Raw genomic sequence first — 25,637 nt, forward strand, 5'->3', positions numbered from 1 at the left:
CATCCCCTCTTCCTAACTTGACACCATTCAGATAATAATCTGCCTTTCTATTCTTACTTCCAAAGTGAATAACCTCACAACTGTCGTTAAGGAACATGGTGGGATGGAGTGGGACAGTTGCTGCCATGTTATCACCCTGTTTGTGCATATTTTCTTTTGCACTTCATTTGCACTTCAGGGTGGCACGGTGGCGCAGCGGTAGAGTTGCTGCCTTACAGCGCCAGAGACCCGAGCTGAGTCTGAGTCATGGTGAGCCATGCTCTGCCCCAAATAAACAAACGCTAGTGAGATCTTACTCCTATTATGCTTCTCTAATGATGGCAGGAAATATACTTTGGAAACACGAATGGCTAAGGAGTATGGTGACAAGCACTAAATCTGTGCAAGAGTTTTTAAGATGAGATTTACTTTAAAGAAGGGACTGTCCCACATGGATTCCATTTTCCCAACATGGATCAATGTCCCCTGGACAGGTGAGGAAATGGAAAAGAAAAAAATTAAATTAGTCATGCCATTGTATGGACTGATTCGTAAAAACCTTATATCCAATAAACACTCAGATTGGTGCATTAATATCTGAGCCAATTTATATCAGACTCTCTGGAATATTGAAAAGTCAGGAAGAAACTCTGGAAGACAATTGCTTGCTCATTCCCTTCAAAGCTCCCTCTAGTGCTCAGTTTGCAATATGCAACTACAGTATTCATCAAGATGCCCATGACATTTCACTTTAATTGAGTGGAGCACAGCAGAATATTGTTAATTCAGGGCTTTCAGGACATATGCTCTTTGTAAAGCTACTACCGGTGGCATAGAAAGTATGTTAAAATTAAACTTCTTGACTCTGACAACAAATGAGAAGATTAAATATTATAACCTAGAACTGAGACAATGCTGCAAGGAATCAATATCTCGCTCTGATCCATAGACAATAGTTAATGATGAGAAACACAGAATGCAGCAGTGGCAGGACCTTACACAATCTGTTGCCCTGAGAATCAGCACCAACCTCTCACTTTAGTACATCATGCACTTTCCAGGCAGTCTTCACTGAAAGGAGTTCAGAAGCCAGTGGATGTCTCGTCATGTTTAGCCACTGGAAACAGAACAATTTCCTACTTTGACCCACCTTTGTAAAAACATCCAACCCTGCTCCCAGGGCTTTAAGTGAACATAAACAGGAAGTGTATGTAGCAAAGAAAAAGCTGACCTCGTCGTCATACATAAACATTTCTGACATGATCCAAGGTCTGGCTGCTCCTCCAAGATGCCAGCTGACTCCTTGGGAACCGTCGTTACTGTTACCAATAAACACTTCAATAAGTGGCTGAAGGTAGACACAAAATACTGGAGTAACTCAGCGGCTCAGGCAGCATCTCTGGTGCGTCTTGTATAGGTGCAGACCCATGGCAGAAAAAATAATTAAGATATTATCAAATCCTCACAATATGTCCACACGTGCCACCTCTTAGTGTAAGCACAGCAAATACCACTAACAACACAAGAACACCCAGATCTGGTGGCTTGACACCAGGTTCATCATTGTAATAACACAGCTCCAAAGGATTAAAAGAACAAGTTGCAGAAACCTACTTTACAATCCCTTTTGACAACTGTTGGTGTTCTAATCAAAGGAAGACACAGAGTGCTGGAGTAGCTCAGTGGGTCAGGCAGTACCTCAGGAGAACATATCTGAAGAAGGGTCTCGACCCGAAACATCTCCCATTCCCTCTCTCCTAGATGGTGCCTGACCTGCTGAGTTACTCCAGCATTTTGTGATACCTCAGGAGAACATGGATAGGCCATGTTTTGGGTCGGGACCCTTCTTCAGACTGATCTTCTAATCAAAGTGTTGTTAAGGTAGATGCAGGGAATCTATGCCCTCTAGTTGGCAAATCCAAAATAAGGGCCACATTCCTAGCATTAGCCGTACTGTCAAGAGTAAAGTCGGGGAACATTTTCTCAACACGACCCTAGTAATATGGACAGAAAGCGATAGGTGCAGAGATTCAATGAGAGTTTTCAAACTTAAGATTGGCTCCAGGGGTCTGAAGCAATAGCACTTTTCATTAAAGATCAATGATGATCTAATTAAATAGAGAATCAGACTCTCAGACATCCTCCTGCACCTGTACCCAAGCAATTCGTAGTCTGTGTAGGAAAGAACTGCAGATGCTGGTTTAAACCGAAGGTAGACACAAAGTGCTGGAGTAACAGGGGACAGGCAGCATGTCTGTCTGTCTCAATTCGTAGTCTGGGCAGGAAGAAGGGCTTGCTTTACATCTTATCTGAAGAAGAAAGTTCAGATATTGCTGCACATCTCCAGTATTTCTTGAATTATTCATTCTCACCATAACCTCACTGACTCTTTAGAGGTCCAGATCTTTGGTTTATGAAGCTATTTTTCACATTAATGAGCAGCATGCCACTCCCTGCTCATAGGAAAGAAAAAAGTCAAAATGTCCACAAAGGGTTTTGCCCAGTCTGAATCCAGCCTGCTGAGCATAGGCTTTGCAACAAGGAACTGGTTGATTCCTGAGTTATCTGTGCTGCCCCTGGACAGATGCAATCCTTTTCAAATGGACCAGAGAGCAAAACATTACCTATTCCTTTTCTCAAGAGATGCTGCCTGACGTGCTGAGTTACTCCAACATTTTGTGTGTATCTTTGGATTTGAGAGCAAAACTGTTCCCCTTCACCTAAACTAAGCTGAACTGATGGTTTCACAAATGGTGCACACTAGGTAATGCAAAAGGTGGTGCACCCGATCGCAAAACAAGTTGAAAAATAATTCACCAAGTCTGAAGATGGCAGAGAATTTTGTTTAGTTTAGCTTAGTTTAGAGATACAACGTTGAAACAGGCCCTTCGGCCCACTGAGTCCATGCTGTTCAGCGATCCCCTCACACTAACACTATTCTACAAACACTTGGGATAATTTACAATTTTACCAAGCCAATTAACCCGACAAACCTGTACATCTTTGGAGTGTGGGCGGAAATCAGAGCTCCCTGAGAAAACCCACGTAGATCACGGGGAGAACGTACAAACTCCTTTCAGACAGCACCCATAGTCAGGATCGAACCCGATTCTATGGAGCTGTAAGGCAGCAAATCTACCTCTGCTCCACTGTAAGAATTCTTAAATCTCTTCCGAGAGCAAAGGTTTTTACTGTTCTTTCAATGGATTATTACCATAAGCCATTAGCATCTGAATTGGCAGTGGCATATTTGGAAAAAATGGCCTGTTAGATAGAAAAAAACCCACAAAAGTGCTGGTCAGGCTATCTCTGGAGAAAATGTATAGGCGACATTTCAGGTCAGGACCCTTCGTGTGTTTTTTTTTGTAAACCAGCATCTGCAGTTCCTGTCTCTGCCTGTTAGATAGAGTATTGTTTTGGCCCAAGTCCAACTAGTCTCCGAGTTGGCAGAGCTGAAAACCCAGCTGGATCCCTTATCCCACGTTATACAGAAGTTTCATTGTATCAGACGAGTTTGAAAAGTGTTGACTTTCTAGTATCGCGTCCTAATTAAATCTGTCAACAACTCAATTAGACCCTTCAGAGAAAAACTTTGCTCTAAGTTCACTTCTTAAGGGCTCTTGTTTAGAGTTTCACTGTGTTACTTCCACTGTGGATACTCAAGAAACATTTCAATACTTGAAAACCTTTCATCAGTTCCAAAATATACTCTATAAAAAATTAGCAGCTCTTTCATATTTCCCTGATACCTTTCTACAATGTAAGAATTTACATTCATTTCATATGAGCAGAAAGTACAAAAATAATCAATTTTTGAAAGAATTCAAATTTCAAATCATAGCCAATGGTCAGGACATTAGATCATTTTGGATCAGTTGGAATTCAGTTTACAAAATTGGCCCTGTAATGTTTCCAATCACATTCTGTCAGCAACAATAGGATTATTTTTGAAATCATTTTCATTTCAATGAGAAGCCTGTCCTGTAATGTACAACAATTAATGAGAATAATTTTAATTCTATTTTACTTCCAATTTTACTTCCAATCGACAGAAGAACAAGAAAGGGGAGCAGATTTTTAAGGCAGCAAGTTGTGATCAAGATTGAAATGCTGATGTAAGCAGATGCAGTAAGAATTTTCAAAATGTGATTGTATGGATATATAAAATAGATTAAAAAATAACAGTGCAGAAGTGTAAAAGTGGGATGAATGGGATAGCTCTGTTAATGCTCTCTGTAGCTTTTGCAAGCCCAACAATTCTAGTCTCTTCATATTCTGACCTTCCACAATGCATTAATGATCCTGACATTGGAAGATGTGTCTTCATCACCCATCACCCCCAAGCTCTGAAACGCCCTCTATGAATCTTTCTGCCTCTCTTCTCTTCATTAAGATTCTCTTTAAAACTTGGAACACCAATCCTAATATCACCCGTGTTGGCTCAGCATTAAATGCAATCTGATATCACTCGCAAGAGGCACCTTCGGGTCATTTACTACATTAATAGTGATACATGTAGGTAAGTCGCTGCTATGGCTGTGCTGAAAATAACAACTATATTGTCTCAATCATTTAACATGGCTCTTGGCAAAGAACTCCTTTATAATAGTTTAGGTCTTTTGTGTCTATTGCATTTATAAGTAGTAACTTTGGAAAAATATACCCCTTTTCCACTTAAAGAAAATCTCCATACACTATCATCAAATATTACAGCAATGTACAAAATGAAACTATGATGTTTTTAAAATATATGTTGAAGTACTGAATGGAAAAGGAACATGGTACCACTGAACTGTAATTGACATAAAGCTAGAAAGAATGCAAAACCTCTCTTATGATGGATTTGCGTGCTCCATTGTGTAATTGAATGGAGATTATCTTGGGCAGCAGGTATATATTAAATGGTATTGAAAGTGTTCTATTAATATAGTTTCTTATTCAGTATTGTAATACCACTGCTGAAGTACAATTAAAAAAAAGTATATGTCTGAAGTAAACCAACAATTATTTATTTTACTCTGACTCATAAATTGAAGGGTGGCAGTACTTTATGGAAGGAAAAACATGCCTGAACAAGGACTAAATGGATAGTATTTAACTTGTAGATCTGCAACTCATTCCAACCCAACACTGGCAGCTTAACTGGCCACGATAAAATTACTTTAGAGATTCTGTTGGGAATTAATGGGTGAGTAAAAGAGATTAAGAGGAAGAATGGGACTAATGGAATTGCTCTGACGGCTGCCATGGACTTGATGGGATGAATGGTCTTCCGTTACTTTGTAAGAAATGAATTTTCTCTTTATTCTTTCAATCTAAATAGGTATAAAGAAGCTGTTTTCCCTTAAACGTATTGTTACACTATTTGTTCTGTACTCCTCCACCAATGCAAATCGTTCTGCTCTATCCACTCCATCAACTGTTTTTATAATATTAACAACCATGATTATATAATCTCTTAGTCTTCAATATTTAAAGAAATACAAGCTTTGTTTATCCAACCTGGCTTTGTAATTTAACTCATGAGGTCAATGTACGTCAGACAAAATCCACCTGTAGTGCAGGGAAATATTTTATAGGCTTGGAGAGTCTTGGCCTTTGAGGGATTAGAGAAAAGGAACATTAGGGAATTGGAAGGATTATGCTAAATGAGGGATTGGATGGTCAGGGACATTGCTGATTTGAGGGTCAGAGCTTTTGGAGGATTGAAGGGTTGAGGCCATTAGGGGGAGTTTAAGAATTGGGGTCATTGGGTCAAATACATTGGGGGCTTGGAGGATTAGAGTCAATGGGTTATTGAAGGATCACTGTCCATGGGAGTATGGAGGGTCAGTCTTTGGGGCAATGGAGAGTGGGAGTTATTGGGGAATTATATGGTCAGAAAGGTTGGGACATTGGAGAGTGGAAGTCAGTGATGGATTGGAGAGTCAGAATCATTGGAGAATTGGAGGATCAGGATCGCAGGGGTTTAGAAGATCAGGGTCAATGGGTGATTTTAGGGTCAGAGTGAATGGGGGTTGGATGGTCAAGGTTGTTGGGTCAATGGAGAATGGGAGTCTTTGATAAATTGGAGGGATGGAGATCGTTGTGAGACTGGAGTGTCTGAGTCATTGCAGGATTGGAGGGCCAGGGCCATTGGGAATTGGAGGATTAGAGATATCAAAGGATTGATGAGCGGAAATCAATGGGCGACTGGTGCTTTGGAGTCATTGGGGAATTGGAGAGTTTGGCTTATTGGGGAATTGGATGCTTAAGGGCAATAGTAAATTGAAAGTTCTTGGGAGATCAGAGGGTTACAGTTGAGATTTGTGTATGTGGCGAGTTCAATAATATGACAGAAGAGATGAAAGGCTAAAGGCAAGCTAACGATTTACTTTAAGTAGAGTCCGTCTTGAATAAAATCATATTGTTCTCAAGTGACCAACAATGGTTGCTCCTCAAGCAATGTGATCTGATATGCCCAGCAATCCACATACATCAGTCATGTTGGACCATAACTGCTCACAAATCTATAGTAGTGGTGTAATGTAACTATCTGTGACTCCAAAAGTCACCTATGGTGATGGGTGATATGGAGAGGGCTGATAAGACAATATAAAATTAAGGAATTGGGGACCGGAGAGGAACAAGGAAAAGTAAAACTGAAAGGGAGCAGAACAACATTCATGCTGCAAGATATCAGAAGTGACTCATAGACGCGAGATAGTTTAGTTTAGATATACAGCATGGAAACAGGTCCTTCGACTCCATGCCAACCATCGATCACCTGTAAACTAGTCATCCCCCTTTCACTACACACTAGGGGCAATTTACTGAAGTCATTCAACCTACAAGCGATGGTTGTATAGATTGTCCAATCAACCTGTGGCTGCAAATAAGGGCAGAAAAAATTTAAATGATGCACTGGAGTAACTCAACACTTCAGACGGCATCTTTGGAGAACATGGATAAGTGACGTTTCGCGTCCAGACCCTTCTTCAGTATTGATACAAAACGTTGCCTATCCATGATCTCCAGAGATACTGTCTGACCTGCTGAGTTACTCCAGCACTTTGCGTGCTTTTGCGTAGTAACCAACATCTGCAATTCTTTGTTGCTACAGAGAAAAAAAAATAAGAGTGCTATTCCAAAAGTATATTTTCTGAGGAGTCATTTGATGATGCTTGGGAAAACCAGTCCCACAGTTCTGTGTGCCGTGAGGTTCCGAAGGGACAGAAATGTTTGTGGAGGCAGAACTCGTTGGAATCAGGCCTAACGCATGGTGGGAGGAGGAAATTGTTGCATGCAATATTGGTTCCTATAAGTCAGTGGTGTCCAAACTTTTTTCAAAGAGGGCCAGATTTGATAATGTGAAAATACCCACGGGCCAATGCCACCCCCCCCTCCCCCCCCCCCCCCACCCCCGAGCCTTTATCTAATTCGCTCCCCCCCCCCCCCCCGGACCTTTAACTAATGTGCTCCCCCCCCGGACCTTGACGGGCGCTCCCCCCCCACCCCCCCCCGGACCTTTAACTAATGCCCCCCCCCCCCGGACCTTTAACTAATGCACTCCCCCCCCCCCCCAGGACCTTTCACTAATGCGCTCCCCCCCCCCGGACCTTTCACTAATGCGCTCCCCCCCCCCCCCCCGGACCTTTAACTAATGCACTCTCCCCCCCCACGGACCTTTAACTAATGCGCTCCCCCCCCCCCCCCCTGACCTTTCGCTAATGTGCTCCCCCCCCCGGACCTTTCACTAATGCGCTCCCCCCGGACCTTTAACTAATGTGCTCTCCCCCCCCCGGACCTTTAACTAATGCGCTCTCCCCCCCCCCCCCCCCGGACCTTTCACTAATGCGCTCACCCCCCCCCCCCGGACCTTTAACTAATGCACTCTCCCCCCCCACGGACCTTTAACTAATGCGCTCCCCCCCCCCCCCCCTGACCTTTCGCTAATGTGCTCCCCCCCCCGGACCTTTAACTAATGCGCTCCCCCCCCCCCCCCCCCCCCCCCCCCCCCCCCCCCCCCCCCCGGACCTTTCACTAATGCGCTCCCCCCGGACCTTTAACTAATGTGCTCTCCCCCCCCCGGACCTTTAACTAATGCGCTCTCCCCCCCCCCCCCCCCCGGACCTTTCACTAATGCGCTCACCCCCCCCCCCCGGACCTTTAACTAATGCGCTCCCCCCCCCGAACCCTTCACTAATGCGTCCCCCCCCCCCCCGACCTTTAACTAATGCGCTCCCCCCCGCCCCCCGAACCCTTCACTAATGCGCTCCCCCCCCCCCCCCGGACCTTTAACTAATGGGCTCCCCCCGGACCTCGCGTCTGACAATCCGCAGATCGGGCAGCGCTGACCGCCGGGAGATGTAGTCGCCGACGCCTCTCCCGCTGGGGGGGGGGGTGGCACCCGCCCGACTGACGGGAACGCCTACCAATGAGCGTGCTGGGTGAGGAGAGCTCAGCTGCTGCTCTCCCGTCCCCCGCACGCCCTCAACCCCGCCGCCGGGAAGTGCAGTCGCCGTTGTCTCTCCCGCTTGGGACGGGGTTGGGGGGGGGATGTAGGTCGGGCAGTGCTGTCTGCCGGGAGGTGTAGTCGCCTTCTCCCCCTCCCCCTACCTTCATTCTGTTAGACAGTGCTGGCGGGCCATAAATAATACATTTTAAGACGGAAGCTGCGGGCCGTATAAAATCTGACCTCGGGCCGCGATTGGCCCCCGGGGCGGACTTTGGACATGTCTGCTATAAGTAATCAAATGGTTACTTTGTTCAAACAAAAAAAAAACATTTCCAAGAAGAAAAGAAACTTACAAGTAATCACTTGCAACTTTTCTATGATTGGGCTGCTGCAGCCACTTGTTGAGCTGTGGTTTGTCTGTGTTTTAGTGAGTGGCTGTCTAGATTTCCACAATCAAGCATTTTACTGAATGCAGTGCTCTATGAGGAGCTCGTGGCTGCTCCACAGTATTACATTTCCACTCATCAGTACATGCCGTTCTTTTCCCTTCCCTGTTGGGAGTAGTCGAGTCTTCCCTGTTAGATCCATGAGGAAGTGCTGGGAACTTTGAAACACGAGCTGCCCTTTTTGAAGTGGCTAAGTAAATAAGAATTTATTGTGACTCTCTTGTGTTAATTGATCCTCTTAAGTTCTGGCTACAGTGTGGGTGGTGGGTGGTTTTCTGCAGCAAGGTTTGCAGTTAGTATTGCTCACTTCTACAAGCAGTCCAACAGATAACTTTCCACTTTGGAATTCACCTAAAGCAGAACTGTAAAGAAGGATTGGAAGAAAACCATGGCCATGGCTTCAAAGAATCTAATGTAACATGTCTCTGCAAATACGCTGCCAATTTGCAGCGGCGACACCTCCACGCAGTAGTGGGCATAAAAGAAAATATTGATCATGGGTGTTGAATTTGTAATGGCTGCATCCCTTCTCTTTCCGTCCCTCCCCTACCCTAGTCGTTGCGCTAGTTTCACTGTCGTCCTGCTGTTTCATAGTCTGTATAACTCGTTATCACCTAGCCCACAGCCAACCATGGACCATTGTGAGCTCCATGTTTCCTTGATCATCGTTACTTTTTTTGCAAGTCTTTCATTCATTTGTTCTACGTCTCTATTACCATCTATATCTCTCATTTTCCTTACCCCTGACACTCAGTCTGAAGAAAGGTCTTGATCCGAAACGTCACCTATTCCTTTTCTCCAGAGATACTACCTGACCTGTTGAGTTACTCCAGATTTTTGTGTCTATCTTCTGTTCAAAACAGGATTTGCAGTTCCTTCCTGCACATTATTACTGGACGTTTTGCCTGGTTCATAATTTTTTTTAAAAAACATTACCACTGCTGATCACCTTGAAACATCTTAGTGACATGCTGAAAAATCTGTCTGGAGACCTCATTAGAGCGACAGATGGGTCGACCTCATTGGACCATTGGGTTGGAAGATGAAATGAATGAATGGTTACCTTCTCTCAATTAATATTGTTCTAGCAGTATTTCATATTCAAATTTAGCCTATCCAGAAAGAGTTTTGTTTAACACACCACAAAAATAACCTCTTGTCAAATAAAGCAATTTATAACCAGATAAATGGCAGGGTAAAGAAGCAATCCCTCCAGTTGCTATGGATTACAATCAGTGACCCATTTTACTAATGTACAGAACAATTTTCTGTTCTGGATTGCATTACTATGCCTGTCATTTCAAAACACCTGTTAGAACATTTAGCATAGTGAGCAGGATAAAAGAAAAGTTTTTAAAATAAATAATTGTAAGGTAGGTGGGCTAGAAAAATTAACCAGATCTGTTTTACTGGTAACAGCAAATATTCTTGTGAGATCAGTTCCTGTTGTATCCTATTTCTACAATCCAAATGATAATCAGAATCATATTTAATTAAAAAATCCTTTCATTTTATTTAAATTCATTCTCATTTCATATTTCAGGGATTGGAAAACTTGTACAAATTCCTGCCTGTCTTATCACCTACATTAACTGAGGTTTATCCAGAACCTTAATAACAAATTATGATTAGCAATCAAAATGTAAATGGCAACATCATTGTGTCTGTAATCTCCCCACTCATAACATGTTATCTAGGAGTACAGTGCTCTGTTTACAGGCCTGTTATGCTGCTGCAAGTAAGAATTTCATTGTTCCATTTTCAGAACATATGACAATTACTCTTGACATGATGTGGGGAAGTAATGTTTAACCTTTTTATATATTTGTTGGTAAAATGGTAGGACATAAAATATTCAGATATTCAGACACTATTAGTGATCTACTCAAACTTACTGTTAATTCCAAACATCTAGGATATTGCCAGCAAGATTGACATCAAGAGACACAACTTCAAGATGGCGGCTGCAACGGATGGAAGAAAAGAACGATGCCAGTGAGCAGGCTGGGGCTTACCTCCCGCGCCCTCCGAGGCATTGGGAGGCGCTCTGGGTTGGCTGCAGGAGGTGCCCCGGAGCACGGAGGCTGATCAATGGCCAGAGGCGAAAGACGACGCGTTTATGGGCTGATGTCGAAGTGGCTTGGATTGGAGTGGAGTGGAGTGGAGGGCCTGAAGCAGCCTGAGGTTGCAGTAGATCGGGCGCTGCTCCATGTCCGAGTGCGTGGAACGGACATGGCCTGCAGTTGCACGGAGTGACGGAGCAGCAGTAGAGGACATTGACATATTGTCTGGTCAGGACAATCCTGCAATTCTGACCCAGTGCCAATTTAAGACAATTGTCCTTATGGCCAATTTAAGACAAACATTTTTTTTAAATTTCGGACTTGAACGGGACATGATGGTGCCTTGATGGTACCATGATGGTGATTCTTGTGTCCTAACCCAGAGTGGTTTATTATCTTATACTCTTATACTTAGTATGATGGTGCCTCATGTATAATAGGATTGTCATTGAACTAGATGCAAAAAAATAATTTCACTGTACTTAGGTACATGTGACTATAAAGTACCATTGAACCATCTTTAGATTTGACAGGTTCCGAACAGGAAACATTGACTATTTCTGTCTGTTTATTCTGCCTGACTTTCTGCTTTTGTTTCAGATTTCCATCATATGCATTTTTTTGATTTTCTTGTATCCTTTGTTGCCTTGCGAAGCTGGTGCAATTTAGTTCAGAGATACAGCATGGAAACAGGCTTTTCGGCCCACGCCAACCAACGAACATCCGTTATCCCAGTTTTGCATCCAACACACAAGGAGCGATTTAAGAAGCCAATTAACTTACACACCTGAATGTCTTTGGAATGTGGGAGGAAACGAGCACCCAGATAAAACCCATGCATACATACGTTATACCAAACAAGAAAATAAAAGCGGCTGTAAAGAGATGACATTAATGCAAAATCACAGTTAGAAAACTTTTGAGGTAGCTCAAGAGGTAATCTATAGTGTTCCATTGCTGAGAATAGGAAAAGAGTCATATTATAAAAAATCCTTCCATCTATTTAGTAATTCATTTCCATCTCAAGTTGCTGGGATCACCTAAAAATGTTTAAACACAGACTGCTCCTACTTCTCTTGTGTTCTCTCGTACTCAATCCCTCCATTAAAGGGATGTCAAAGCACCATTGTGTCGGAAAATAACTGCAGATGCTGGTACAAATCGAAGGTATCACAAAATGCTGGAGTAACTCAGCAGGTCAGGCAGCATCTAGGAGAGAAGGAATGGGTGACGTTTCGGGTCGAGACCTTTCTTCAGACTGATGTCAGGGGGGCGGGACAAAGAAAGGATATAGGTAGAGACAAGAAGACAGTGGAAGAACTGGGAAGGGGGAGGGGAAAAGAGGGACAGAAGAACTATCTAAAGTTAGAGAAGTCAATGTTCATACCGCTGGGCTCTAAGCTGCCCAACTGAAATATGAGGTGCTGTTCCTCCAATTTCCGGTGGGCCTCACAATGGCACTAGAGGAGGCCCATGACAGAAAGGTCAGACTGGGAATTGGGAGGGGGAGTTGAAGTGCAGAGCCACCGGGAGATCAGGTTGGTTAAGACGGACTGAGCGAAGGTGTTGAGCGAAACGATCGCCGAGCCTGTGCGAAGGTGTTGAGTGAAACGATCACCAACCTGATTTCCCGTTCAGCCTTCTTGATGTGCATGATTTTGTAGTCTGTCCGGCGCGGCCTGGAACGTGGCAAGTACAATAGCCTGACCGCGGAAGAAGACGGCAGGGGAAGAGAAAAGACATTCTGGCCTTCCATCACAGTGAGGAGGGGACTGGAGGAGACTCACTGTGATGGATGTTTCTTTTTTTTTTGTGTTTTGTGTTGGTTGGAGTTGTGTAATTTGCTTATTTTATTGCTCTATTGTTGGACTGTGGGTGATGAAATCTCGTCCAAAAGACTTGTTTTTTGGATGACAAATAAAGGTAATTCTGAATTCAGACATATAACCCCGATTTTCCAAAGACTTCTTTTCCTTCATGAATCAATTGGGCTTTTAGCAGACCCATTAATGTGACTTGTGTTACATTTCACATTCGAGTTCACACAGCAAGGTTTGCTGAAGCAATTGTGCTCCAGTCTTCCCCCCAAACGTTATCTGTTTTTAAATACCACCTTTCATGACCTCAAGGTGTCCAACATAAGATATTTTCAAAATGCAGTTAGATAGGAAGCATAACAAATCATTCATGCATAGCAAACAGCAAAGAAATAATGACAAGATGATAGCTGCAAAATCTTGTTCATTGTTGATGTGCCATAGGTATTCATTTATTTTTAGTGTGATGCCTGATGAGCAGACATGAGTTTGTAGCAAAATTCCAGATGATTAGTAAAGCAGGATTTCTTCTTCATAATTTTATGCTGGCTTGGACCAATCCTTTTACTGCTATGCAAATGCGCCGTTATTACCTCTTTAATAATTGACTCCAGCATCTTCCCCACCACCGATGTCAGGCTAACTGGTCTATAATTCCACATTTTCTCTTTCGCTCCTTTCTTGCAAAGTGGGATAAGATTATCTACCCTCCAATCCACAGGAACTTATCCTGAATCTATTGAACATTGGAAAATGATCTCCAATGCATCCACAATTTCTAGAGCCACCTCCTTGAGTACCCTGGGATGCAGACCATCAGGCCCTGGGGATTTATGAGCCTTCAGTCCTATCAGTCTACCCAATACTATTTCTCACCTAATGCAAATTTCTTTCAGTCCCTCTGTCTCCCTAGATCATCTGTCCTCTAGTACTTCTGGGAGATTGTTTGTGTCTTCCTTAGGGAAGACAGATCCGAAGTACCTGTTCAACTGTTCTGCCATTTCCTTGTTACTCATAATAATTTCACCCGTTTCTGCCTTCAAGGGACCCACATTTGTTTTTACTAATCTTTTTCTCTTAATATATATAAAGAAGCTTTTACTGTCCTTCTTTATAATCTATGCCAGCTTCCCCTCATACTTCATCTTTTCAGCCCGTATTGCCCTTTTTGTTACCTTCTGGTGTCCTTTGAAAGTTTCCCAATCCTCTGGCTTCCCGCTACTCTTTGCTATGTTATACATCTTTTCTTTTAGTTTTATTCCACCCCTAACTTCCCTTGTCAGCCATGGTTGCCTCTTACTCCCTTTAGAATCTTTTTTCCTCTTTGGAATGAAATGATCCTGCATCTTCTGGATTATGCCCAGAAATTCCTGCCATTGCTGTTCCACCATCATTCCTGGATCCTTTTCCAGTCGACCTTGGCCAGCTCCTCTCTCATGCCTTCATAGTCCCCTTTGTTCAACTGCAACACTGACACTTTTGATTTAACCTTCTCCCTCTCAAATTGCAGATTAAAACTAATCATATTATGGTCACTACCTCCAAGCGGTTCCTTTACCTTGAGTTCCCTTATTAAATCTGGTTCATTGGACAACACTAAATCCAGAATTGCCTTCTCTCTGGTAGGCTCATGTACAAGCTGCTCTAAGAATCCATCTTGGAGACACTCTACAAACCGGAGATAACCACCCTGGAGGTCCTGCTTTTCAGTCTTCTTCTGGCTCTCTAAAGTCACGCTGCAGAATATCTTTCCTCTTCTTCCCGACGTCGTTTGTGCCGACATGCACTACCACTTCTGGCTGCTCACCTTCACCCTTGAGGATGCTCTGCACTCGGTCCGTGACGTCCTGGATCCTGGCACCTACTTGCCCTTGATAGTAATTACTTCATAATTTAATTCACAAAGAGATGTAAGAATAAACAGACATGTGTCTATGTTTTTGCTTACTGATATCATCTATGAAAAATAGCATCAGGATAGGATAATGTTCCCACTATAATTTACCATTAACTTGATATGACATGAGGGAAATGACTGAGCGGATTCTACTTGGAGATAAATAACAAAACTGCCTTTCACTTCTGTAGTATATTTCTGCCAAGGGAGTTAAGTTTTATAAGATGCAAATGGTCTTCAATGAAACCTTATACTCTTACAAAGTCATTGCAATGGATTTTACTCCGCATGGTCTAGTTTAGTTTAGTTTAGTTTAGTTTAGTTTAGTTTAGAGATACAGCGCAGAAACAGGCCCTTCGGCCCACCGAGTCTGCACCGACCAGAGACCCCCACACATTAACACTACCCTGCACTTACTAGGGACAGAAGAAACCGAAGATTATCTCAGAGAAAACCCTCGAGGTCCCGGGGAGAACGTACAAACACCGCACTGACAGCAGCCCTAGTCAGGATCAAACCTGGGTCTCTGGTGCTGTAAGGCAGTAGCTCTCCCGTTACACCACCTACTGTAAGTAACCTTGTATTTTATTGAAGGCAGTGGAAAGTAATTCATTGGTTTCTTTTAAAGAAACCAATCAAACATACAACCCAGGCAATGAAGGGCACAGATAAACCCAATGATGATTTGTCTACAATACAATCCACCGAACTCCATATCTTCAGTCTTTATATCACAGAGTTGTGAAAAAACATAATGAACTCAATACAATGAGACTTTACATATTGCTGATCCTATAAATTGAAACATCTCATACCATTACCCCAGCACACCATGACATTCTGCAAATCATGCCAAGTACATGGTGATATCCTTTCCACAAAACCAATCCACTGTGAAATCCTGCACCAGCAATGTACAACACTGTTCTATAAAGTAACATTGCACATCACAATCTGCTCAAACTTGATTCAAAATTCAATACATTGTGACACCTCCAAACCACAAATCTAATACACAATGACATCCCATATCATTAACCTCATACAATATGCTACCATAAATCACAATCTCTGCATACTCTAAGGTTTTGCTTCCAAAGCCCAATGCAGTTCACGGTCAAACAAGTCCAATGTTCTGGGAGGTCATCTATCATGCTTGGTACACCAGCTTACTTTGTGTTGAACATCATCAGACTGTGACAGCACTTGATATGTAATTCATTAATCATGTTGCACTTTAAGATCTCTTAAGAACTCAAGGCACAGATATGATCAGCCATGATCATATTTGATCAGCCATGATCATATTGATCAGCCATGATCATATTGAATGGCGGTGCAGACTTGAAGGGCCGAATGGCCTACTCCTGCACCTATTTTCTATGTTTCTATATAAATGTTTGTTTTATTAGAAGGTATTCACAAAATGCTGGAATAACTCAGCAGGACAAGCAGCATCTCTGGAGAGAAGGAATGGGTGACGTTTCAGGTCGAGACCCTTCTTCAGATTCAGTGCATTTCACTTTTTTTGAAGAGCACTAAAAAATAGATTGTTGTTGACATTGTATAACAACACCATGGTCAGGCAATGCTTTATTGTGGAGTAATCTCAAAACAGATGTCCTAATGGCTCATAAAAAGTTTAACCTCCTCCCTTGTATTTCTGTGATGCAATTTACCAGCCACCGAGCATCTCTTTTTATTTGCTGCCCATACATTGTTCAAGTCTGACAGGCAAATTATCTCAAGAAAGGAAACAAAAATGACAGAGAGTCCCAGGTTTCATTCTCGTTGTGCATTGAGAAAGGGGTGTGCAGGCATGGTCAGTTGGCCTGGTTACCTGACCACTGTAAAGGGGCCAGTACATTCCAGGTTCGATTCCTCACTGCTACACACTGATATTGGCTGTTCAGAGGGACAGAGACAAGAAGAGACACAAAGCAAAAGGCAGAGAAACAAGCAGGCAAACAAGAACTGCATTACTGGTCATCTCAACAATCTCTGAGATAAGGGAGACAAATAGTTTTCCGAAGTGCAGAGAATAGAGGAGCAAATAAGAAAAAGTGAAAATGTCACATAAAACATTTCAAACTTTCGCACCCTGCAGTGCAGTTAGCATTAATGAGTGAAGCTGAGGAGCAGCATTGTGCTGATAGCAATACTAATGGCACCATTAAACACTGCTATTCAGCGTGCAGGATCTGGGGAAGATGACATTTGCAACATACGGATCCCTCTCAAGGGATGTCTCCAGACAAAATCCATTCTCCTAATTGCTGGGGAAGGAATAAAAGTAGGAGAGGCAGGATGTAATTGTTGTGGTTCATCATACATGACAACCCATGGACTTGGGTATAAATTGACAAACAAAATGTCAAATGTCTGGTTTCCTTGCTCAGTGATAGACCAATTGGCAGAGAGACAAACAAGTTGCTTTAAATGTACAACCGACAGAATGGCATCAGAGACAAAGGTTTCAATTTATTGGGCCATAGCACTTGCACTGGAAATAAGAGGGACGCTGTTCCTTAGAAATGGCTCCATTTAAACCACGGGCTCACCAGTATCCCAGTAAATGGAATATGTTGAGTGCCATCTATTAAGGAGAAGGGGAATTTCAGGTAAGTGAACATTCTTAAAACTAATGAGAAATGTTAAGTCCCCAGGTGAGAATAGTAATTTAGGTAATATCAAGCAGATAATAGAAACAAGATTAGATGGACAATGTTTTAGGAGTTCCCTGGCACCTGAAATTATGCATTAGATTTGAGGTGCAATGCAACTAAGCTGCAATGGACAGTTCAGCTTTAGGAAAGAGTGATCATAATATGAAAGAACTCATCTGCATCTGCATTCCTACATCTGCAGTTCAAGATGACATGGTTATTCAATTTTTTTCTATTTCTTAGTCTGTCTGTCTTTTTCGTCTTTTCTTATTATTTTTGGAGTGATTTAAAAGTATGTGTTAATGTTCTCTGGTTTGTTTTATGTGGGGGGTGGGCGGGTGGGTCGGGGGAAACTTTTTTTCAACCTCTTACCTTGCCGGAGATGCGATTGTTTTCCGGATTGTATCTCCGGTTGCTCTGCGGCCTAACATCATGGAGCTGGAGGCCGTGCTCGGGACTGACTTTGAGCCCCACCACGAGGCATGGACTTACCATCAGAGCACGCGATCCCTTGCTGGGATTGACGCTCCAACCGTGGCCTGCGGACTTCACCATCGAGGAGCTCGCAGTCTCGGGAAGAGACTGATGTCGGGAAGCTCCAAATCGCAAAAGGTTTTCCACCAGTCCCGACCCAGGTCCGATCTATCGGCTCGGGGGAGCTGAGATTCCCCCCTGATGCAGATGCTTGATCGCCCCAATATGGAGGGCCTGACCACCGGCTATGGGAGTAAGATCGTCCCGTCAACGGAAGGCTCCAGGCCCCCGACTGCGGGAGAACAAAGAAGGGAAGAGATTGAACTTTTTTTTGCCTTCCATCACAGTGAGGAATGCGGAGGAGTCACTGTGGTGGATGTTTATGTTAAAATGTATTTTGTGTATTCTGTTGCTTTTTATTGGTATGACTGTATGGCAAATGAAATTCCTCATATTTTGCAAAACATACTTGGCTAATAAAGTATGATTAGGATTATGATGATGATTATGATTATTGTCTGATCTCAGAGCACTAGAGACTCAGGTTCGATCCTGACCTCGGACGCTGTCTGTGTGGAGCATGTACGTTCTCCCTGTGACCACATGGATTTGCTCCTGGTGCTCCAGTTTCCTCCCACATTCCAAAGACATGTGGGTTTGTAGGTTAAATGACCCTCGGTAAATTTCCCCTTGTGTAGGGAGTGGATGTGTAAGTGGCATAACATAGAACTAGTGTGAATGGGTGATCAATGGTCAGCGTGAACTTTGTGGGCCAAAAGGCCTGTTTCTGTGCTTTATTTCTAAACTTAGTGTACCTAGCAGGGAAGATAGGGGGAGCTGTGTTTGAAGTAAATTTGGATTTTCTTAAGGCATTTGATTAGATACAACCCAAGTGTTGCTGCACACAATTATGACAAAATGTCACTTATTCATGTCCTCCAGAGATGCTGCCTGACCCACTGAGCTACTCTAGCAAGTTGTGTTCTACATAAGATTCCTACATCTGCAGTTCCTTGTGTCAGCATTTTCAGGATGGCAAGTGATGTATTGCAATGATCACTTGCTGAACATCAGTTACTTAAAATCTTCATCAATGAGGGAGTAAGACCTGATTTGTTGACAGTATACCTTACAGTAGGTGGGAAAATGTAGTGGGAGGAGCATAGAAAGGGAATCAAAGAGATGCAGACTGGTTAAGCCATTAAAACAAAAACTGGAGGTTGAGTACGAAATGTGCAACTGTCCAATTTGAACAGAGGAATAGAAAAACATAATGTTTTATTGACATTAATTTGGTGTTTAGAAAAACCTAGGTGTGCAGGGAACACCGTACAGTAAACTGATCTTTCTTGCAAAGAGGCAGCCACAGATATTCTGTGGTAATTTGACCTTTGTACCTAAAGGAAGATACACCTGCCTTAGAAAGGGTGGACGAAAGGATCAAAAGGGATTGATTCCAGCACTGACCAGGTTTACTACCTGTCCTGCATTATACAGGACTCCAGAAAGAATTGGATATTTGTGGCTTTAGTCCAGAAGTTTGAGCATATTATCACGTCTGTCACTCCACTAAAATACAGAGGGGGCACTGCACTCCAGAAGATTTTTTTTTTTTTAAAGAGAGAGCAAACCGAGAGGACATCGACAGCACTCTTATGTGGATGCAAGGAAAATCATGGCTCTATTCAAAGAGGGGTTTGAAAGTTTTCCAGGTTCCAACATAATATTTAACCAATGTCATTAAATATATGTCGGAAGAAACTGCAGATGCTGGTTTCTAACAAAGAGAGACAGAAAATGCTGGAGTAACTCAGCAGGTCAGGCAGCATCTCTGGAGAAAGGGAATAGGTGACGTTTCAGGTCAGACCCCTTCTTCAGACTGAATACTTCAGTTATTAAAATATAGTCCTGTCAATGCTTCAACTGAAATTTTGAAAGTGAAGTTTATAAAGTCTTGTTGGCAACACTTTTTGAGAGGTGCAGAATAAGCCAGATGGATGGTATTAAGATAAGGATCAGCCAAGCTCTTTATGAATGGCGGCACAGAGCTGAAGCTCCTCCTTCGCTGCTTCCCATTGCTGGTTCTGGCAGCTCACTGCGCGCTGGCCACAACATATCACTTCAGAAGTATTTTATTTGCTTACCTGACCAAAGGAGCATCAATGACAACTTTTGTACATTCTTTCTTCACAAAGTATTAGGGGAAGTAAGAACTATTTGTGGTCTTTATCTGGTGAGAATCTAATAACAGTTCTGCTGAATGAGGGACTGCCAGGAGGGTTAAAATGCCCCCGAGAGCAAGCTTGACTAACGACCTTGGGTCTTCATCCTGAGTCTGCACATACATTTCCCCATAAACGCCTAATGGATTCTGACTCAAGTGACCCGGGCCCAGAGATGAGAGCAGCACTTTGATCTGTAAGGTGATGGTTTACAGATGCAATGCCTCAAAGAATTGAATGCCGAGGCTCCTGTTTTCTTAAAACAAAACTGACATTCATTCCAATTTTTACAGAACACTTAACTCCTTCATTGCCCATTGAAACAGTGCCATCTCTTCTTAAATCTATAGGTTAAACAGAATATAAAGCCGAAGGATACCCTTAGGTATTAAAGAAATACCCGAGATAGACTCAAAAAGCTTGAGTAACTCTGTGGAACAGGCAGCATCTCTGGAGAGGAGGAAAGGGGGACATTTCGGGTCAAGAACGTTCTTCAGACTGGTTAGGGATAAGGGAAATGAGAGATGTAGGCGATGATGTAGAGAGATAAAGAACAATGAATGAAAGATAAGCAAAAAAGTAATGGTGATAAAGGAAGCTGGCCATTGTTAGCTGTTTGTTAGGTGAAAATGAGAAGCTAGTGCGACTTGGGTGGGGGAGGGATAGAGAGAGAGGGAATGTCGGGGCTACCTGAAGATTGAAAAATCAATATTCATACCACTGGGCTGTAAGCTGCCCAAATACCTAAAGTGGTCAACTTTATCAATTCATTGATTTAGAATATTGAAAGGAACATCCAAGTTTAGACCTGCTCTTGTGTTTTCTGATGGGAACAATATTCTACCCGAGCTATCATATTTGACACAAGGTGTTGTAGACATCTGGAATTCTATTTTTTTTATAAATGGTTGTGAATGTTAAGATCATTGGACTATAAGATAAAAATGGCTGCTGTTTATGGGGTAAAGGCATGAGGGGATGTGGAGCCTTGATAAAGAGATGGTTATGGCAGACATCAAGCAATGAAGGACCCATAGATCCTGCAAAGGAAGTTCTCCTGTGGCAACGCCTCATGGACCACCTGGTGCCACCCTCCCAGCAAGAACCACCACACAAGGGTCACAGTTCCTGGCCTGCCTTGAAGACCACCATAGCTTGCACAAGAGAAGAGACTCGAGGCTTCATGACCAAAAGCAACATCCAGCAACTTGCCAGTAATCATGGCATCTATGGATTTTTCATCTCTGTCAAAGTTATCTATGGCGCAAACTATCAAGAACGCACCCCATTGAGGGTGAAGAGAGAAAAGATTTAAGAACAGAGCCAGAAAGCATGTTGGAAGTGATAGTTCAGTCCTCCTCAGTGGATACTCTTCACTCAAAGACCCATCCCATTAAGGGCCAAAAACAAGAAGAAATCTCAAAAATGACCCTGGGGATGATTGGGTTAACATATGAGGGGCAATTGATGGCTCTGGGCCTGTACTCGCTGGAGTTTAGAAGGGTGAGGGGGGGGGGGGGATCTCATTGAAACCTGACAAATAATGAAAGGCAGAATCAAAGTGGGCGTGGAAAGGATGTCTCCAGTAATGGGAGAGTCTAGAACTCGAGGACACAACACCAGAATAAAAGGACGTACATTTACAATGAAGGTTGGAGAGAAGCAGCAGCCAGAAGCAGCAAGAGCGAGTAGGTGAGTCAGAGGGGAAGAAGATTTAAACAGAGAGCCAAAGGCACAGGTTTGAGTAATTTACAAATTAGCCCTAAAGTAGTTGATTAGGTAACAGATAATGAAGTGCAGTGTAGCAGAGCTCTTAAAGATAGCAGAGTCAAGGGATATGGGGAGAAGGCAGGGTAGGGGTACTGATTGTGGATGATCAGCCGTGATCACAGTGAATGGCGGTGCTGGCTCGAATGGCCGACTCCTGCACCTATTGTCTATATTGAGATGAGGAGGAAATTCTTTTGCTAGAGGGTGCTGAATTTGTGGAATTCATTGCCACAGAGGGCTGTGATGGCCAAGACATTGGGTATTTTTAAAGCCCAGATTGATAGGTCTTGATTAGTAGTGGGATCAAAGGTTATGGGGAGAAGGCAGAAGAATGGGGTTGAGAAGGAAAAATATATCAGCCATAATTGAATGGCAGAGCAGACTCGATGGGCCAAATGGCCTAATTTTGCTCCTATGGCTTATGGTCTTATGGAAAACATGAAGAACAGAGAGCCAGACATGACTTGCTGGAAGGAAACGTCCTCCTCAGTTGAGACTCTTTCATGCCAGAGTCCTTGGCTCCATTCCAGTGCACCATCCATTACCATTGTTGGCAAACAAGCATCTGAAATAGCCATTTAGCAGTTGAAAAATACCACGCAGATGAAATCCCTGCTGAAATACTTACAAATGACAGAGATTTACTCCTTATCAATTTGTGACTTCATTTCCCTCACTTGCAGCTGTACAATACACATTGGAGATATTTAATACTGGAATTAACGTTCATCATGGTAATGATAAAACTATTAGATTACTAAAAACCCACATGGCCCTCCATGAAGGATATCCGTGGCTTCGATGTTCAGGCCTAAATGGAAATGTGAATTCCAGAATGTGGAAGGAGGCCATTTAGCCTGTTGAGTCTTTACTGGCTCTATGTAAAAGCAATTAATCCAATCACTTCTCTCAAGGCCCCAATAAATTCTTATATAGCTCCATTCTGAACGCCACCATCCACGGCCAGTCCAGCAGTACATTCCAGACTATAACCGCTTGCTTTGTAAAAATAAATTCCTTTTGTCACTCTTGAATTATTTGCCAATCACCCTCACTCAATGCACATTAGTTCTTGAGCCTTCCACCAATGGGAATTGTTCCTATCTAGTCCGTACATAGTCCATCATGATTTTAAATACTTCCTCAGATCCCCTCATAACCTAAAGTCTTCACATCTTCTCTAAAGTGTGTTGTCCAGAATTGGGAATAATTGTGCAGTTGTGCTCGTGGTTTTCATTCCTCAAAACCCCATATTTTTTTCATTCTGGAACTTTCCCCAAGATTACACTGACTGAGTTTATCCTTTCACCTTACAGTTTCTCTGCCCCAGCCACTACACTAGACTTTTAACTGACTCCTCAATTGGAGCTACAAAGGGTTAAAGAATAAATGCTGGCATATCCAGTGACATCAACATCCAGACATGAAGGAAACATGTCAGAGCATGATAGGATGTCAGGAACATGGATAAGATGGGCATTCCTTTGCCTCTTCACCTCTATATTATTGTTGGTGAAGATTGCAGTCCTTGGGAGATGATATCAAAGCAATCTTGTTAAATTGTTGCAGTGCACTCTGTAAACAGTAGTTAAGTGATGAATAACTGAAAAGAAAAAGCCCTCACCGGATAAGCCCCTGGAATTTTCTAACTAACTATACTCTGGGAACACTATCAATATATCAAAACCGCAAAAGTCTAAGAGGAAAGCCTACAGCTAATTTATCATGGACAATGGATGCTAGCTCTGCTTGTGACACCCATGTTCTGAGAAATAATAAAAAAGTTATCGGACTGGAGACCCAAGATAATTTCCTATCTTGAGGATTTGTTCTATACTTTCATAACTTCAACATCAGAAATAATACAGCCAGCAATTTGTTCATGCTTAAGTGCCTGGTGAGAAGAATGCTGAGCAACAGAGAATGGAAGTGCAATGTCAAGTGGTGGAGGAAGTTAGTGTCCTCCAGCTCTGCTCCATGCCAGTATGAATGTACCATCCGTTAAATGAACAGAACGCAATGTCAGTTGATGAGAAAAATAATAATTACCACTTTTTAATAACTCGGTCATTTCACCTTACATCATGCAATCTCAAATGCTGTCATTGTCTGTCATCACTGTAACCTTATCATAACACAGACTGTTTGGCCATCAGTAAAACATTATCAATGACAAGACTGCAGGGCAAACAAAAGCTGTCAACTCCCATTACCCTTTAATCCGTGCAAACCCATGTTTAACCATTAACTTTTGTTTTGCCTGTGAGTGTTTGTGCGAGACTGCCTACCACCCACCACAAATCCCCACATCTGTGCAGCATTTGACAAAATAAATATGTACAAAGACAGACTGCATTCAAAAGGAACTGGGGCAGGTTTGTAGACTAATTAACATCAAAATGACAGGCAAATATTGGACATCAAAACCTAACTGCATTTCCTCGCAGTGGGGCCAGGGAGAGGGCTCAGTTAAACCAGTGGAGTATTTCAGTAGTCTAAATTGCCTCAGGCTCACCATTCTACCTTTGGTCAAGTCTCTAGGGACAGATGAAAGCTATTCCACATAGGCCTCCAATTCTGGCCACCATTTGGGTCCTCTTCTGATCTTACAACCCTTGCTGCTCAGTCCCTCTTCCAATCGTTTTTATATCCCCCTTAAAACACTCACCTGAAACACTTCATCCAGTTATGTTAGTTCTTTCTTTCACCCCCACCTTTCAACACTCACTTATTTTTTGTTAATCAAGGATTCATAAGTCATGAATGTTACCAAACAGCCAAGACGCTCAAAAAAAACAAAATATAACATATTAAGCGAGCACTTACCTAACCACAAAACATTGATATTTCCTTCTAGAATAGTCTTCTTGCAATAGTCCTTATCACTACCAATATGCCATGGAAAAGCACTTGATACTAGGCTCTGGTTCTGTATGTACAAGATTTTGATGCTTTCTGAGTACCACAGCAGATGAACGCCTTCCTCAAGATCGCACAAATGCAAATGGAAATTATTTTTATCCACAAAAGGCACAGATTGTCGCTTCAAAGAAAATGGCATTCATTTACAATTCTGCTTGAGTACAACCCTTTTAAGATGCAGTGATCTACAAAAAATATGTATATCTGCTGCTTGTGATTTTAAAAAAAAAACTGCTTATGTAAGATAAGAGGAGAAATGATATTTGTAACAAATTACAGTTGACAAACTAAAGCACATATATTATGACATGCGTGTTATTATGTATTATGTTTTTGGACTGGATACAGGGAAACCAATAAATCAGCTCACACACACTTCACTGCGGCAACATAATCGCCCATAAATTCACATCCTTTAAATATCTTGGAGTGTTTGACTTTGTTTCACGAGTGTAAAACAGTTGTCAGCAGGAGATTTTACACCTTTTGTGATTTTAATTTTCATTGACTTCCTTTATTGCCAGTTTATGCCGTGGCACAAATTCAACATCTAACACTTTTTGATTTGTGCTTCCAAATCCTCAAAACCATCGCCACTTAAAGGTTTATTTATAATTCTATCTCTGGATGTGCGCATAACTGGCCATTAATCATTGCTTCTTCCTTGGTATGGTGCTGTTAAACACTGGTAGAACTGAGTGGCTTGCCAGCCATTTCATGTGGACATTGAAAGTCAACTAAGCAAAACCAAATACCTCACCACTGCCCAAAGTTATGTTTAAAGACACAAATTGCCGGAGTAAATCAGCAGGTCAGGCAGTATCTCTGGAGAACATGGATAGGTGACGTTTCAAGTCGGGACCTTTCTTCAGACTAATTGTATGGAGGGGGGGGGGGGTTGAGGGGATGGAGGAGGTTGAAAGCTGAAAGAGAGGAGGGGCAGA

The 25,637-nt window shown here is 42.6% G+C and overlaps 1 protein-coding gene across 2 annotated transcripts in view; it reads right to left on the reverse strand.

Moving 5' to 3' along the window:
* LOC144598892 (E3 ubiquitin-protein ligase Midline-1) overlaps positions 1-25,637 on the reverse strand; it is a 266,261-nt gene that overhangs the window by 210,031 nt on the left and 30,593 nt on the right. Inside the window, exon 1 of one of the 2 annotated variants that reach the window (XM_078409458.1) lies at positions 24,598-24,724. The exons of the other annotated variant lie outside the window; for it this stretch is intronic. The gene's annotated coding sequence lies outside the window, so the exon portion shown is untranslated. Of the gene's footprint in view, positions 1-24,597; positions 24,725-25,637 lie in introns of those variants that run through there. 2 annotated transcript variants of the gene reach the window in all.

This window comes from Rhinoraja longicauda, chromosome 12 (genome assembly GCF_053455715.1).
Source record: "Rhinoraja longicauda isolate Sanriku21f chromosome 12, sRhiLon1.1, whole genome shotgun sequence".
Classification (NCBI taxonomy): domain Eukaryota; kingdom Metazoa; phylum Chordata; class Chondrichthyes; order Rajiformes; family Arhynchobatidae; genus Rhinoraja; species Rhinoraja longicauda.